A 14,780-nucleotide genomic window follows, 5' to 3' on the forward strand; every position below is an offset into this window, starting at 1 on the left:
GAATTGCGCACACTGTCGATTCTAACAAGAATATGTAAATGCCATGAAACGATCGCGCAAGCCTTTGTCGATCTGAATACCAAGTTTTATATGTGGGAAATGAATCACACACTCCGCTGATTCGAACAAGAATATGTAAATGCCATGAAATGATTGCGCAAGCCTTTGCCGATCAGAACACCAAGGTTTACATGCGGTAAATGAATCGCGCACTCTGCTGATTCCAACAAGAACATGCAAATGCCATGAAATGATTGCGCAAGCCTTTGCCGATCTGAACACCAAGGTTCACATGCGGTAAATGAATCGTACACTCTGCCGATTCCAACAAGAATATGCAAATGCCAGGAAATTATTGCGCAAACCTTTGCCGATATGAACACCAAGGTTTACATGCGGTAAATGAATTGTGCACTCTGACGATTCCAGCAAGAATATGCAAATGCCATAGAATGATCGCGCAAGCCTTTGCCGATCTGAACACCAAGGTTTACATGTGGTAAATGAATCGCACACTCTGCCGATTCCAACAAGAATATGCAAATGCCATGAAATGATCGCGAAAGCCTTTGCCAATCTGAACACCAAGGTTTACATGCGGTAAATGAATCGCGCACTCTGCCGATTCCAACAAGAATATGCAAATGCCATAAAATGATCGTGCAAGCCTTTGCCGATCTGAACACCAAGATTTACCTCAGAGTCATGATCCGCTTACTCTGAAAGTTTCACGAGGAGGCCCAAAAACTCAAGAGTCTTTTTAGAATGGGGTTGGGGGCCCAGCGCGACCTCTGCCTTACCACCCTGCTCAAGGATCACCAAGATAATGCAGGACAGGCCTAGGACATCAAGGTAGGCCTCCAGAACAGGAGCTCAGGAAATGGCTGCTGCTCTGCACCGGGACCTCTGAATAGTGAGCACGTGGAGCTGGGTTGGCTCCCTTATATAGAGTCTGGCCCAGCCCACAAACCACACCCAATCATGCTGCAGGGAAAGCTTCTAAAAGGTCCTAGAAAGGGACCACACCCTGATACAGTCTGTAAGCCTGCAGCAATACCTTGCAAATGAACATTATTTGCAAATATCATTAATAGTATTTTTTAAGGTTAAAGTCTGCAATGCAAAAGGTTAACATACTGCATATAAACACAATGCATAGAGACTGGGTTTTTGCATTTTTGTCGCCTGTAGTGTGTGCTCTGTCCTGATGACACCCTTGGAAATGTTCCTGGGTGTATAGAATGAGGAAGAGGGGATGGCCGACAATGTGGGCCTTAGAGTAGCCGATCAATAGACTTCCCATACTGATGTGAGTCACAGTCATTAGGCAGATATGTGAGGCAGCTGAGTGATGTACCCACTGACTTGTCTTCCTGCGCACACCGGGAGCCTCTCTTTCAGGTGACTTGAACCTGTTGTCCCTTGCTGAGTGACTACTCTTCCCCTTCTTCCCCGTCCCCCCTTCTCAGCTGTGTTAAAGTGAACTGCAACATCGGAAATGAAATGTGCCCAAAATGTGCATCAGATACATTACACTGTAATGATTTGTATGCCTTTGTTGACCTGGCCTGTATAGCCTATATGCTGCACTTTTCTGCTCTGTCTAAAGTTTAAATAAAGAGAATAAAAAAAAAAATACTATCTGTTACACACTAGTCTGACAGCGCATTATAATATCCAGTCTGAGGCAAGATTTCGGTTGATCAAAATCAATGAACCAATTCTACTTGTTAGCTTAATGTAGGCTAACCTCACAAATACACTTTCTCAATGGAGAGTGCTCTAGCAATCCTGCGTTGAGTACCACAAGTCCCATATCGGTGTTCCAAATGGTTCCGAATGGTTGCCATTGTGGTTCTCTTTTCATAGTCATTAGAAAAGGGACTAGCCATCTACTACATACATTGTCTCATCAAAGACAGACTACTCTCCACGATTCAAAAGCGTGGTCACCATCTTGAAGAAGAATAAGTATTTTTATACTTAATACATCATAGGTCAACAAGAGGATCAACCATGTTAGGGTCTTTAGAGAAACATCAACCATCAAAATGAACTAAATATCAAATTCTGAGGCACCTGACATCATGCAAGGTTACTTGCTTGTGAACTAAAATTGAAGTGAAGAGATATTGCATACTTCTTATACAGTTTCAAGCAAAACCTCTATACTATCATATTATTGATAGGTAGAATAGTCTTGTTGCCAACATTGTTCCTCTTCCTGATCTCATTCACACAGGTAGATGTGACATATATAGATATGGAGAAAGTACATGAAAAAGAAAGGAAATGGAGAAAATTACATGAACTCCATAAGAGCAAGATTCCCATTGATAAGAGTCAATGTGGGAACAAGTTAAATCATACTTACGATATCAAATGTATACATTCACATGTTAACAAAGTAATACACTTTCTTATCATATAAAAACATTCTTGAGTACTTATTATACAATACTCATTACACTAGGAGTGTCTATGGTTGCCAGTCCAATAACCACTACTGAGGTGTGGACCACATTCTATTGGTCCCTCAAAAGTAGTTTAGCTCATGGTCTATGTATAGACTTTCCTATACTGCTTTAAATTTTAAAGTACATGGTGTTTCTTGTCTCCTCAGTCTTAACTCACGCTTACTACCTCTCATGTCTGGTTGCACTGGAACTGGAATTCTGATGGTTGTCTTGCTTGTCACATTTTAGTGAATGTATTGCAAACGGGTATTTCGGGTTGCCTTGTTTGACTGCTCTAAAGTGTTCAGCTACTCTTTCTTGTAATGGCCCAATGGTACTACCCACATACATTTTGTTACATTTGCAAATCAAAACATATACTTCAAATAGTGAGGAACAATTGATATTATTCTTGATATGGAACATGGGGCTAATATTGTAGCTCTAGGAGGTCACTTTATCTTTGACTATCTTGCAAACTGAACAGTGCCCACATTTGTAAAAGCCACTGGTCAAAGAAGACCACCGGGTTGTCTCATGTGAAGTGCTAGGATAACGCAGACTGATAATATTCCTGAGTGTGCGTCCCTTACGAAATGTAATATTAGGATGTTTTGTAATGAAATGTTTGATCATGTCTTCCTTTAGAAAGCACCAGTATCTATTGAGTATTCTACTCAGTTTGTCAACATCTCTCCCGTATGAGGTAATTGGTCAAATGGTGTCATGAGGGCCTGAATCCCTCTTCTTGTTGGCTTCCAGGGTTTTGGATCTGCTCAGTTTCAAGCCTCTACTGCTAACAGTCATCACAGTGTGTTTAACATGACCTCTAACTAGAAACTGTTGCACTATGTCACCAATGTGCATTCTCAATTCAACATCAGAGCTGCACTTCCTCCTGGCTCCGAGCATTACCCCATTAGGGATATCTGTCAGTTGATGTTTTGGATGGACACTTGTGCATGTAATATTGCTTTACAAGAGGTTTCCTTTCTGAACATGCAACTATGAAGTGTTTTGTTGCTAACATATAACTCAACTTCTAAAAATGTTATTCTTTCTCTACTGTGGTTCAATGTGAATGACATGTTGTAGGAATTAGAATTGAGGTAGGCCACAAAATCAAGTAAATCATTTCATGATCTAATCTAAATGATCAAAATATCATCAATGAAACTACCCCAACAGTGGATGTGTTCTATACATCGTGCACCAGCTGAACCCCAGACTTGCCCCTAATCAAGTCACCCCTTGACAAGGTTGGCATAATAAGACGCAAATTTGGAGCCTATTGCAGTCCTGCATATCTGGTCATACTGTCTACCTTCAAATATAAGCCCATTATTGTCTAGAAGCATGCAAATCCTTGTCAAAATCATCCCAGTGTGGGACAGCAATTCCAAAGGTCTTTTGTTCAAAAGGTGTCTAATCTCTGGCATGCAAAATTCTGGTAAAATATTGGTATACAGAGAAACCATGTCCAAGGTTGCTGAGAATATATTATCTTCTCAAACACTATCACACAACATGTTAAGAAAATGCTTTGTGTCCCTGATAAATAAAGGCAGATTAAAAAGAAAAGGTCACAAAAAATAAACAAATTGTGACATTCCCTCAGTGGGTCCCCACTATAAATGACACTATTGGTCTGCTGGGGGGAGTGGCCACCTATGTATTTTAGGTAGAGTGTATAGGCATGGGTACCTGGGTTTATCAATTTTCAAGAAATGGTATTCCTCATGGGTAAGTAATTCCTTATCATACCAAGTCTTGAGTTCTTGGTTCAGTTTAGTTGTGATACTGGAGTCAGGGTTGGAATCAAGGGAGGTGTAAAATAACACATTACTTAATTGGCTATATATCTCCATGTCATAGTCTTTTTTTATTCAGGAAAACTACACACTCTCCTTCATCGGCTTCCCTGATAATTATGTTCTTGTCATCCTGCAGTGCTTTGAATGCCATCTGCTCATGTTGAGTCAGATTATTCCTAACTGAGCTGTATTTTATTTTTGAGGTTTTCTAGTAAGCAGGTCAATGTCTCCATGCATGTTCTTAAAAAATATGTCACAGTTAATATCAGAGGGTAAGGTTGGGGTCCAGTTGGGTTGTAGACCACTATCAATGCTTGATCCTGTATCTATGCCCAAAGCTGAAGTTACAGTCATCACATTAACTGAATCTCCTTCACCTTCAGTAAATAAGAGAAGGGTAGATGTGTCGATTACATCTTGAATCATCACATTGCCATGTGATAATCTATCAGTTGTTTGTACTTGGTGTGTTAGTTGCCCCGCAAGGTATTTCCTCAACTTACGTACAAATGTAAAAATGTCTGTTTGTGCATGATGGTAGTCTAATCAGCAAATGGTCAACATTTAGACCTTTCTTATAGACGTTAATCATATCCAGAGTTAATTCTTTGCCAGGAAAATTAAAAATTCTTACATCAGATACTTTATCAAGTATGTTCATTTCTCCCACTTTCTGTATGTCCAAGATCTCGTTTGCACCCCACCTTTTCCCCAAACTGCTCTTTTGCTTGTTTTACTTCTTCTGGTCTTTCCATGTTTGTGGATATGGTATTCATGTTCCGACTGCCTATTTTGATTTGACGCAGCTCAGCTAAAAAACAATGGGTATTACCAGACCCATTAGAGGTACCAGCGGCACCAGAGGTCTCCAGAATCTGGGTTGCCCGCATTATCACTGCTCAAGGGTATGCTAGATGAGCTATTACTGATATTGTCCACAGACGTATCAGTAGATGTTCCTGTTTTTGTTATTAGGTAGTCACACTTTTTAGCAAAAGTGAAAACTCTCCCACCTAAATAATCATTTTTGTGTTCTTTTGAGTATTCTAGCCTTCCTCATTTTAATTTCATCTTGGAATTCCCAAAATATATCATTAAGAATGTCATAATTCTTCTGGATTGGGTCAGGGAGATTCATGTCCTGTATCTCTTTCTTCAAGTCTTTAATATCCTATTTGCATCTATATATTTTTCTTTCTGCATTGACTGTTAGGATCCCAATATGATTCATAAAACTATTTGTCAATTCTTACTCCCACTGCAGTAAGAGGTCTTAATCTAGGTCATCACATGTGGGAAAAACCTGTGCTCTAAGGCCTCTTGGAATTCTGTTTAACTGTATATATGACTTTAGGGTAGCAACGACCCACCATTTAGACAACTTGTTCCTTGTAAGTTTTTCTAATCTTTTACATTTATCTTCAAACCTTCATTTCCATGTGTCCTGTTAGGAACTGGGGCTCTAGTAGAAAATACTGAATAACTCCCTACATTTTGCAAGTCCTGTCACTTTCCACACAAAGCTGTTACAGTGGTTTTTGTCAAGAGTGGTGCTGCCACCCAAAGCATAAAACATACATTTAAACAAATGAAGATGGATTGGTGATGCGGTGCACACACACAAAGCAAACACAAGTAAACAGAGAATACAATCAATTAAATGCAATTAGTGATGAGTGCTCAAAAACAACACTCTAACACCAGACTCTGTGTTGCTCTCGTCTGAATGTGCAACCCTCCAGAAAAGACCCCTGCCCGTGCTCTGGGTTGCATTATTCCCTTCTTTGCTTCTCCCTCAGGAGAGCACTCCATGCTCTGTGGTGCTCTCTCCCTTATGTACTTCACCCACATAAATTTCCCCCTCCCCATGCTATCTGTTGCTGTCTCCCTCATGTGCTTCTCCCGCACTTCATGCTGCTCTCTCCCTCATGTGCTTCTCTCCCTTCAAACCACCTCCCCATGCTATAGGTTAATATGTCCCTCATGTGCTTCCCCCTGAAAAACCCCATGCTCTGTGTTTCTCTCTCTTATGTGTGCTTGTCCCCTGTATTGCTCACTATTTCATGTGTTTCCCTGTTCAATCCCTTCACAACTTCCAGTTCATGATGCACTCTCCATCATGTGCTCCCCTCCTCAGAAAGCATCCCAAAAACTCAGTCTTTTCCACTCTATTGTGTATTTCACCCCATGCAAACCACCTCCTTAAAAACATTAACAAAGTCAATACAAAAGATGAGACCTACTGGCTTTGACAGTGCTTGGTTTTCATTGGAGGACATGTCTTGCACATAAGAAGCAAATTAGTCTTTTTAATGGCAAGGGTCATATTCATGGATAGGTTGCTACACACTGGGAATAATGATCTCTTCAGATTTAAGGACAAACTGTTTTTTCTTGTAAAAATGTGCAGCCAGAGGATGCATTTTTCCCAGAGCTGTATGAGTTTTTGGGTAATTTAAGCAATGTTTTAGAAGGCCCTTTTTTAACACAAAGCCTAAACTGAAGCATGAAATCTAACCAGGATTTCATTTAAATCAAGGCTCTCCAATTCGTTTTCTGTGTTAGACAAGTTTTGTGTTTTTATTGCATAGAATGCAGTGGTATTAAAACATATCTCATAAGGAATATTTAATAGTTGACTGTGAAAAATGTATTTCATCATTATAATGACAGCCCCAAAACCATGCTACGAAGCTTTAGAATTGTGGGGGCTACTAGGATTATGTAGGAAAAATGCAAATCATGCTGCACATCTTTGTCAGCCTTATGTTTATCAATTTGAGATAGAAACAACAGTTTGGGTTAAACAAAGAAAAATAGGATGAGATGATTATTTAATTTAATCACACATACTTACATGATGTATGATGTTTCTAAAGCCCCCTTAATGGCAGTATTGGACCTTACTACATAGTTATGGTAGTCATCACTGAATTGTTATAGCTAGGGCCATACTTCCATTGGAAATGGATTTTGTGGTTTGTGACCAGTCTCCAGAAAACTTTCCAACAAGTCTCTCCCACCTAAGCTACTTCTTGGAAAGTTTTGGGGTGATCCGTCAAGCAGGGGCTGAGAAAAATGGAGGGGTCCCAAAACACAATTTCCCCATGCAATTTTCCATAGGAAAATAGAACACTGATTCAGAAAAAAACAGCTGAATGGAATTACACAAAATCTGGCAAAACGCTAGATCTTTACCCAGAAAACCTGCTTTTTGTGATTCAGTGTAAATCCGTTCTGTAGTTTTTGAAAAGTGAAGGTTCAAAATGTATGTATATTTGACACCACATTACCACCATGTATCTACCCTGGAGATCCATGGTGCCATGAGCACCAACCACGCAATCAGATTGAAGAGAAAATGCTTGGTGACCATGTTATATCTCAGTGCTCCATGTCTTAAAAATCAGGCCCACACCTCAAACCAGTGCATGCCAAAGGCTGTGACAGGCGCAAGGTTGGCTGCCCATGGGTTCAACCCATGATGCAACCTCCATGAGTCCAACACCACACCACACATGGCATAGGGTTGGTATGTTAGGGTATGGTACAAAGAAATCCATTAAAAAACCTAGACATTTACTGAAAAACAATGGTTAAACGTCACAAAGTCACATTATAACTAGGCATGGTAATAATATCTCACATATTACATCACTCATGACCTCTTAAATAGCAGCATCTATAACATCATGGACAATATCTAAAATGACATAATTTATGGTAACACTGCATGGTGGGCGCACCAGTTATAGTTACTCCAGTTAACTATACTGGTGAATTTCAGATTGTTTTAAATTTAAAATATAATGTTGTGTCATTTTCACTTAACTATAACATCACTTCAACGTTTCTGTTTTTTTTCAGTAAATATATATATATATATTATCCAGTGATGGTTGCCCCTAGGTTGTTATTGCTTGGTCTGCATTTCCATAGGAAAAGCATTTTTTTGGTTGTTTACTAATAACTTTGGTCCATAAGACAAATCTTCACAAAACTTTCCTCAAAAAAGTCTCATCCACCTCAGCTCCTTCCTGGAACATTTTGGAGTGATTTGTCAAGAGTGAGCCAAGAAAATGGGAGGGTCCCAAAATGCATCTTCCCCATTCATTTTTCCATAGGAAAATTGAACAGTGATACTGGAAAATCTGCTAGGTCTTGGTCCAGGAAGTGTGGTTTTTGTGATTTGGTGTAAATCTGTTCAGAATATTTTGAGCAATGAAGGCTCAAAAACGTTGTATATTTTACACTGCAGAGGATCTTTGGGGCCAACAGATCTCAAGCTGAGATCTGATTGGCTGCTACCCCATCAACAATGATGCAGCTACAGCCATCTTAAGACTCAGGACTAAGGGGGTCATTATGAACACGGCCGTTAACATCGCAGTGTTCATGCTGGCGGTCTTTCTATTGACCACCAGCCCCCCTGGAACGCTGCCGGTCGTATTATAAACATTCCACCCGCAAGCCCAGCAGAATGCCTGGCTGGGACATTGCCGGAGGCTCCACATGGAGCCGCCGTCAATGCCTCTGTGTGGCGGGTGCAGCTGCACCCGTTGTGCAGATCACTGCCCGTAAATTGGGCAAGTGCATGGGCAGTGCAGGGTCCCCCAGGGGGGCCCGGGAACACCCCTTCCGCCAGCTTCTTCCTGGCCTGGTGGGGAAACCCACCAGGCAAAGGCTGGGGGAATTGGGATCATTATCCGAGGTGCAGCAGGGCTGGTCTGGGCCACCATGCCGGATGGTGGGATTTCCCGCCACCGCCGAAATGGCGGTCCAGATCACCTAGTTCATAATGAGGGCCTAAGTAAGAAAAGGCATAGGTGTCAAATGAGGGGGCCCTAGAGGAAGCCTTCCTGGGTTAGAAATGTTGCAAATATATGGAGGATCCATGAATCAGCTACAATTTAAAAAAAACAAGGATTCCAGCAAGTGAAAAAATACTGCCCAGGATGGGCCAAGGCCCAGGAAGGTGGTGGCAGAAAACATATTTAGGCAGAAGGGTTTACAGCCCCCCTCCTTGAGCCTGAGAAAATAAAGGGAGGGGCGCTGCGTGGCCCCTCATCCTGAGCCTTCAAAGGGCCAGAGACCCCCACCCCTGGGGCTGAGTGTCACAAATAAGTGGAGGAGGCCACACTGTCCCCTCCTTGAGCTTTAAAAGGCCCTTGGGACCCTATCCCTCAGGGGTACTGCTCATCTAATGCGTCCCAGGATGAAACACTTTTCCTGCCTGCAACTGCACATGCAGGAAAACATATGTTTGCTCCCACCTGGCGTAAACTTTAAAAATGTTCCTACTGGTTGGGAGCAGAGTTATGTTTCCTTGCCTGTGCCGCAGGGAACTCATACTGCTACCACCTGGCAAAAACAGCTGCTCACTCCAGGAGGGAGAAAAGTCGGTTCCATATGCACCCTGTATGGGTGTATGTAGGGAGCAGACAGAGCCACTGGGCCCTAGGCCTCCCCCTCAGCACCCAACATAGTGGTTTGTGGATGCCATGGGTAGGTCCCGGGGACACTACTTGAGGCCCTGGGAAATGCGGTGCCTGGGACCAGAAACGCTCAAGGAAGGATGCTGCACATACAGCTCCCCTTATTTCAAAATAAAGGACCTGGGAATTGGGTCCCAGTGCACACGAAGGCTCAGGGATGAGGACCATGTGCCACCTCCCCTTATTTAAACATAAAGGCCCCAGGGAATGGGGTCCCCAGGGCTCAATGAGGCTCGAGGAGAGAGGCAGTGTACCCTCCTCCCCTTCAAAAAAAAGAAAGGCCCCAAGGGATGGGCATCCAGGGCTCAAGGGTTCTCAGAGCGTGGGGCCACGAGTCTCCTCTCCTTGATTAAAAATAAAGACCACCAGAGACAAAAAGGCTCATGGAGGAAGGCTGCACACCTCCTCCCCAAATATGTTTCTTAAAAAAAGGTGGCAACTGGGATTACCAATGTGAATAGTAAATGATCTGCAGGAGGCGCTCATTTATTATTCACTGCTACAGCATGGAATGACCCATAATGCTCTGCAAGGGCTTTTTTGTTTATTAATTTTTTTAAGTATAGTGAGGGTTATCACCGAGCATTTTCTTAACCTCTTAGCTGCTGGGCCTTTCCCCCCCACCCAGTGCTGAGCCCTTTTTTGGCTATTCAGGGTGGTTCGCGCTTAGGCCTTCATAACTTTTTGTCCACATAAGCTATCCACGCCAAATTTACGTCCTTTTTTTTCAACATCCTAGGGATTCTAATGGTACCCAGAGTTTGTGGTTTCCAGTGGAGGAGATCAAGAAATTAGCCAAAATACAGTTAAAATTTCGTTTTTTTCAAACAAATGGGAAAAAGAGATGCTGAAGAAGGCTTGTGTTTTTTTCCCTGAAAATGGCATCAACAAAGGGTTTCTGGCGCTAAAATCACCATCTTCCCACCTTTCAGGAACGGGAAGACTTGAATCAGAAAACCAAATTTTTCAACACAAATTTGGCATTTTACTGGGACATACCCCATTTTTACTATTTTTGGTGCTTTCAGCCTCCTTCCAGTTAGTGACAGGAATGGGTGTGAAACCAATGCTGGATCCCGGGAAGCTAAACATTTCTGGAAAGTAGACAGAATTCTGAATTCAGCAAGGGGTCATTTGTGTAGATCCTACAAGGTTTTCCTACAGAAAATAACAGCTGAAATAAAAAAATATTGAAATTGAGTTGAAAACAACAGCCATTTTTCATTATGTTTTACTCTGTAACTTTTTCCTGCGATGTCAGATTTTTGAAAGCAATATACCGTTACGTCTGCTGGACTCTTCTGGTTGCGGGGATATATAGGGATTGTAGGTTCATCAAGAACCCTAGGTACCCTGAGCCAATAAATGAGCTGCACCCTGCATTTGATTTTCATTCTATACTGGGAATACAGCAATTCATTTGCTGAAATATGAAGAGTGAAAAATAGGTATCAAGAAAACCTTTGCATTTCCAAAATGGGCTCAAGATAAGGTTTTGAGGAGCAGTGGTTATTTGCACATCTCTGAATTCCGGGGTGCCCATACTAGCATGTGAATTTCAGGGCATTTCTCAAATAGACGTCTTTTTTTTTACACACTCTCTTATATTTTGAAGGAAAAAATGTAGAGAAAGAGAAAGGGCAATAACACTTGTTTTGATATTCTACGTTCCCCCAAGTCTCCCGATAAAAATGATACCTCACTTGTGTGGGTAGGCCTAGCGCCCGCGACAGGAAATGCCCTAAAACACAACGTGGACACATCACATTTTTTGACAGAAAACAGAGCTGTTTTTTGCAAAGTGCCTACCTGTAGATTTTGGCCTCTACCTCAGCCGGCACCTAGGGAAACCTACCAAACCTGTGCATTTCTGAAAACTAGAGACCTAGGGGAATCCAAGATGGGGTGACTTGTGGGGCTCTGACAGGTTATGTTACCCAGAATCCTTTGCAAACCTCAAAATGAGGCTAAAAAAACACGTTTTCCTCACATTTCAGTGACAGAAAGTTCTGGAATCTGAGAGGAGCCACAAATTTCCTTCCACCCAGCGTTCCACCAAGTCCCCCGATAAAAATGGTACCTCACTTGTGTGGGTAGGCCTGGCGCCCACGACAGGAAATGCCCCAAAACACAACGTGGACACATCCCATTTTTTGACAGAAAACAGAGCAGTTTTTTCCAAAGTGCCTACCTGTAGATTTTGGCCTCTAGCTCAGCCGGCACCTAGGGAAACCTACCAAACCTGTGCATTTTTTAAAACTAGAGACCTAGGGGAATCCAAGATGGGGTGACTTGTGGGGCTCTGACCAGGTTCTGTTACCCAGAATCCTTTGCAAACCTCAAAATGTGGCTAAAAAAAACACATTTTCCCCACATTTCGGTGAAAGAAAGTTCTGGAATCTGAGAGGAGCCACAAATTTCCTTCCACCCAGCGTTCCCCCAAGTCTCCCAATAAAAATGATACCTCACTTGTGTGGGTAGGCCTGGTGCCCGTGACAGGAATAGATCACACAACGGTCAATGTTGGTCCTTACTTGAGGCAGCTGTTGACCCTGGGGTGATCCATTCCTGATGCAAGCACTAGGTGTAGGCACTCAAGTGGGGTAGTGTTTTTATCAGGACAGGTGAGGAATCACTGGGTGGTAGGAATTTTGTGGATCCCAGCATTTTCCTGTGGTTTGTGTGACAGAAATGCGAGAAAAATAGAGTTTTTATTCAACATTTCAGCTTTGTAGGGTATTCTGGGTAAGAAAACTTTGGGGAATCCACACAAGTCACACCTCTGTGGATTCCCCCGAATGTCTAGTTTCCAGAAATGTTTGGGTTTAGTGTGTTTCTCTATATGGCCGCCAAACCCAGGACCAAAAACACAGGTGCCTGCCTTACAAAACCAGTTTGTTTTGCGATAGATTATTTTGATGTCTCCACAATACGATTTGGGCGGTGGAATTTGGGGCTGAACTAAATTGGGGAGCTCCCAAGAGAGCACTCTCTCTCTCTGCTTGCCGCTGCATTCACCTGCTCTCTGGGTTGGGCTAACCCACTATTACCCAGTTGCACAGACTGCTTGCGAAGGGACAGCAGGACTGTCCTCATCACCTCCCTCATAATTTACTGGAAGAGGAGTTATCGAATGGGACTCCTCCGACTGAAAAATCACTCCAAAAGGCTGCGCCATTTTCCTATCCCTCAGATGCTTTCTCAGTATCTGATGTCTCAGTCTCTGATCCTATGTCAGGGCTGTCCTCTATAACCAGAGTGACGGCAGCAGTCATCCATCAAGATGCCATCTCTGCTATTGGCTAAACTGTTGCTCTAAAACACTAGCCTACGTAGACAGTCACAAAATCGATGGTGTGTGTGAGATACGTGCAACAGTAGAGGCCGCCTTACCTGCGCTTCTTCCCTCAATCAGCACCTTATTTCAATACACTCAAAAAACACCTTGTCACATACCATTCGTCACAGTCTTTAGCACCTCCTGCGCCCAGTCCAACAATCATTATTGGTGCTCCCACTCCCTCCTCCTCGGATTCCCTCATTACCACCCAGCAAAAGTGCCCTTCATCTCTCCATAGCCGCCTTCCACCCCGCACATACATTTCATTTGTATTATAGCGCTGGTAATGGCTGACTTTACTAATGTACTCAGCTATTTACATAAAATACAGATTTGCTCTTTGCAGTAGGCATATAAACCTTCTGCGCTTCTTTATGGCACTAAAACTGCCACTAGACAAGTCTGACCCTTTTGTAGCAGAAACATAATCACAATACTTACTTGACTTTTTTATTGCTGCCTAAAAGCTACAGTTAAAAAGAGTCCGTTGAAGTATGTGCATTGCTTTGAAGACGCAAGCTGCAACTGCAAGACAACTGGTGACAAATCTCTCTCTCTCTATATATATATATGTATACATATATATATATCTTTTATATGTGGGTATATCTATCTACATAGTTACCTTTGGCCACAAGTTATAGTTACTTGAAATAACTCTAACTATAACTGCTGAATTTCTCTGGCTTTCTGCAAGAAAATTCAGAGCCTAACTATAACGTCCCTGTAACCTTTGTTTTTTTAGGTGAATTTCTATGTTTTTTTAATTCTATTTCCTAACTATAATGTCCCTGTAACCTTTGTTTTTTTCAGTGAATTTCTATGGTTTTTTAAATGTAAAATTATTTTCATTACTATACGTAATTCAACCATCTACGTCGCAGCCTTTGGCTGTGCGCTGTGAGTTGGCCGCAGGGCATGCCCTCGGGTCAGTCCACACAGCCAACACCCCTAACCACCCAACCCCAGCTGCAGGGCCTGTCTCTCTGGGTGGGAGAATAGGTGTGAGAGGTTGTCTCTGGGTGTGAGAGTGGCTGTCAGAGTACACTTCCTGCTTGAAGTGTTGGCAGCCAATCAGACATCAGCACAGGGACAGTTGGATCTGCGCAGGACCCACATCCCTAGATATCTATATTTTTTCAACTCCAATTTCTCCATAACAACTGAAGAGATTTACACAAAATCATGAAAAGCATGCTTTTTGGACAAACAGCTAGCTTTCTGCCAAATTTGGTGTAATTCTCTTAGGCGGTTCGGGCTGTAGTCATGTTCAAACATTTGAAAAATCCTATTAACATAGAATGGGAAAAAGTGTTTTGGGACCCCCCTTTTCTCTGCCCCCGCTTGACAGATCACCTGAAACCTTCAACACAGCAGCTCCATGGACCAAATTATATGTTTTGAAAACTTTGTGAAGATTCGTTAACCAGCTCCAAAGTTATTGGCAAAACAAAAAATGCTCTCTCTATGGAACAAATGGTCCTAATTATAACTGCCTACTAGCAAGCACCAGTAGGAGTTTTATTTATATATATATATGTATATATTTACATTCAGTGGAAAAAAACATAGGTTACAGGGATGTTGAACTTATGATCTGAATTTACTCATACAAAACCCTGGAAATGTTGTAGTTATGGGGAGCCAACCCCCATAACCACCCAACCCTGCACCC

Source organism: Pleurodeles waltl, chromosome 12 (assembly GCF_031143425.1).
Source record: "Pleurodeles waltl isolate 20211129_DDA chromosome 12, aPleWal1.hap1.20221129, whole genome shotgun sequence".
Classification (NCBI taxonomy): Eukaryota; Metazoa; Chordata; class Amphibia; order Caudata; family Salamandridae; genus Pleurodeles; species Pleurodeles waltl.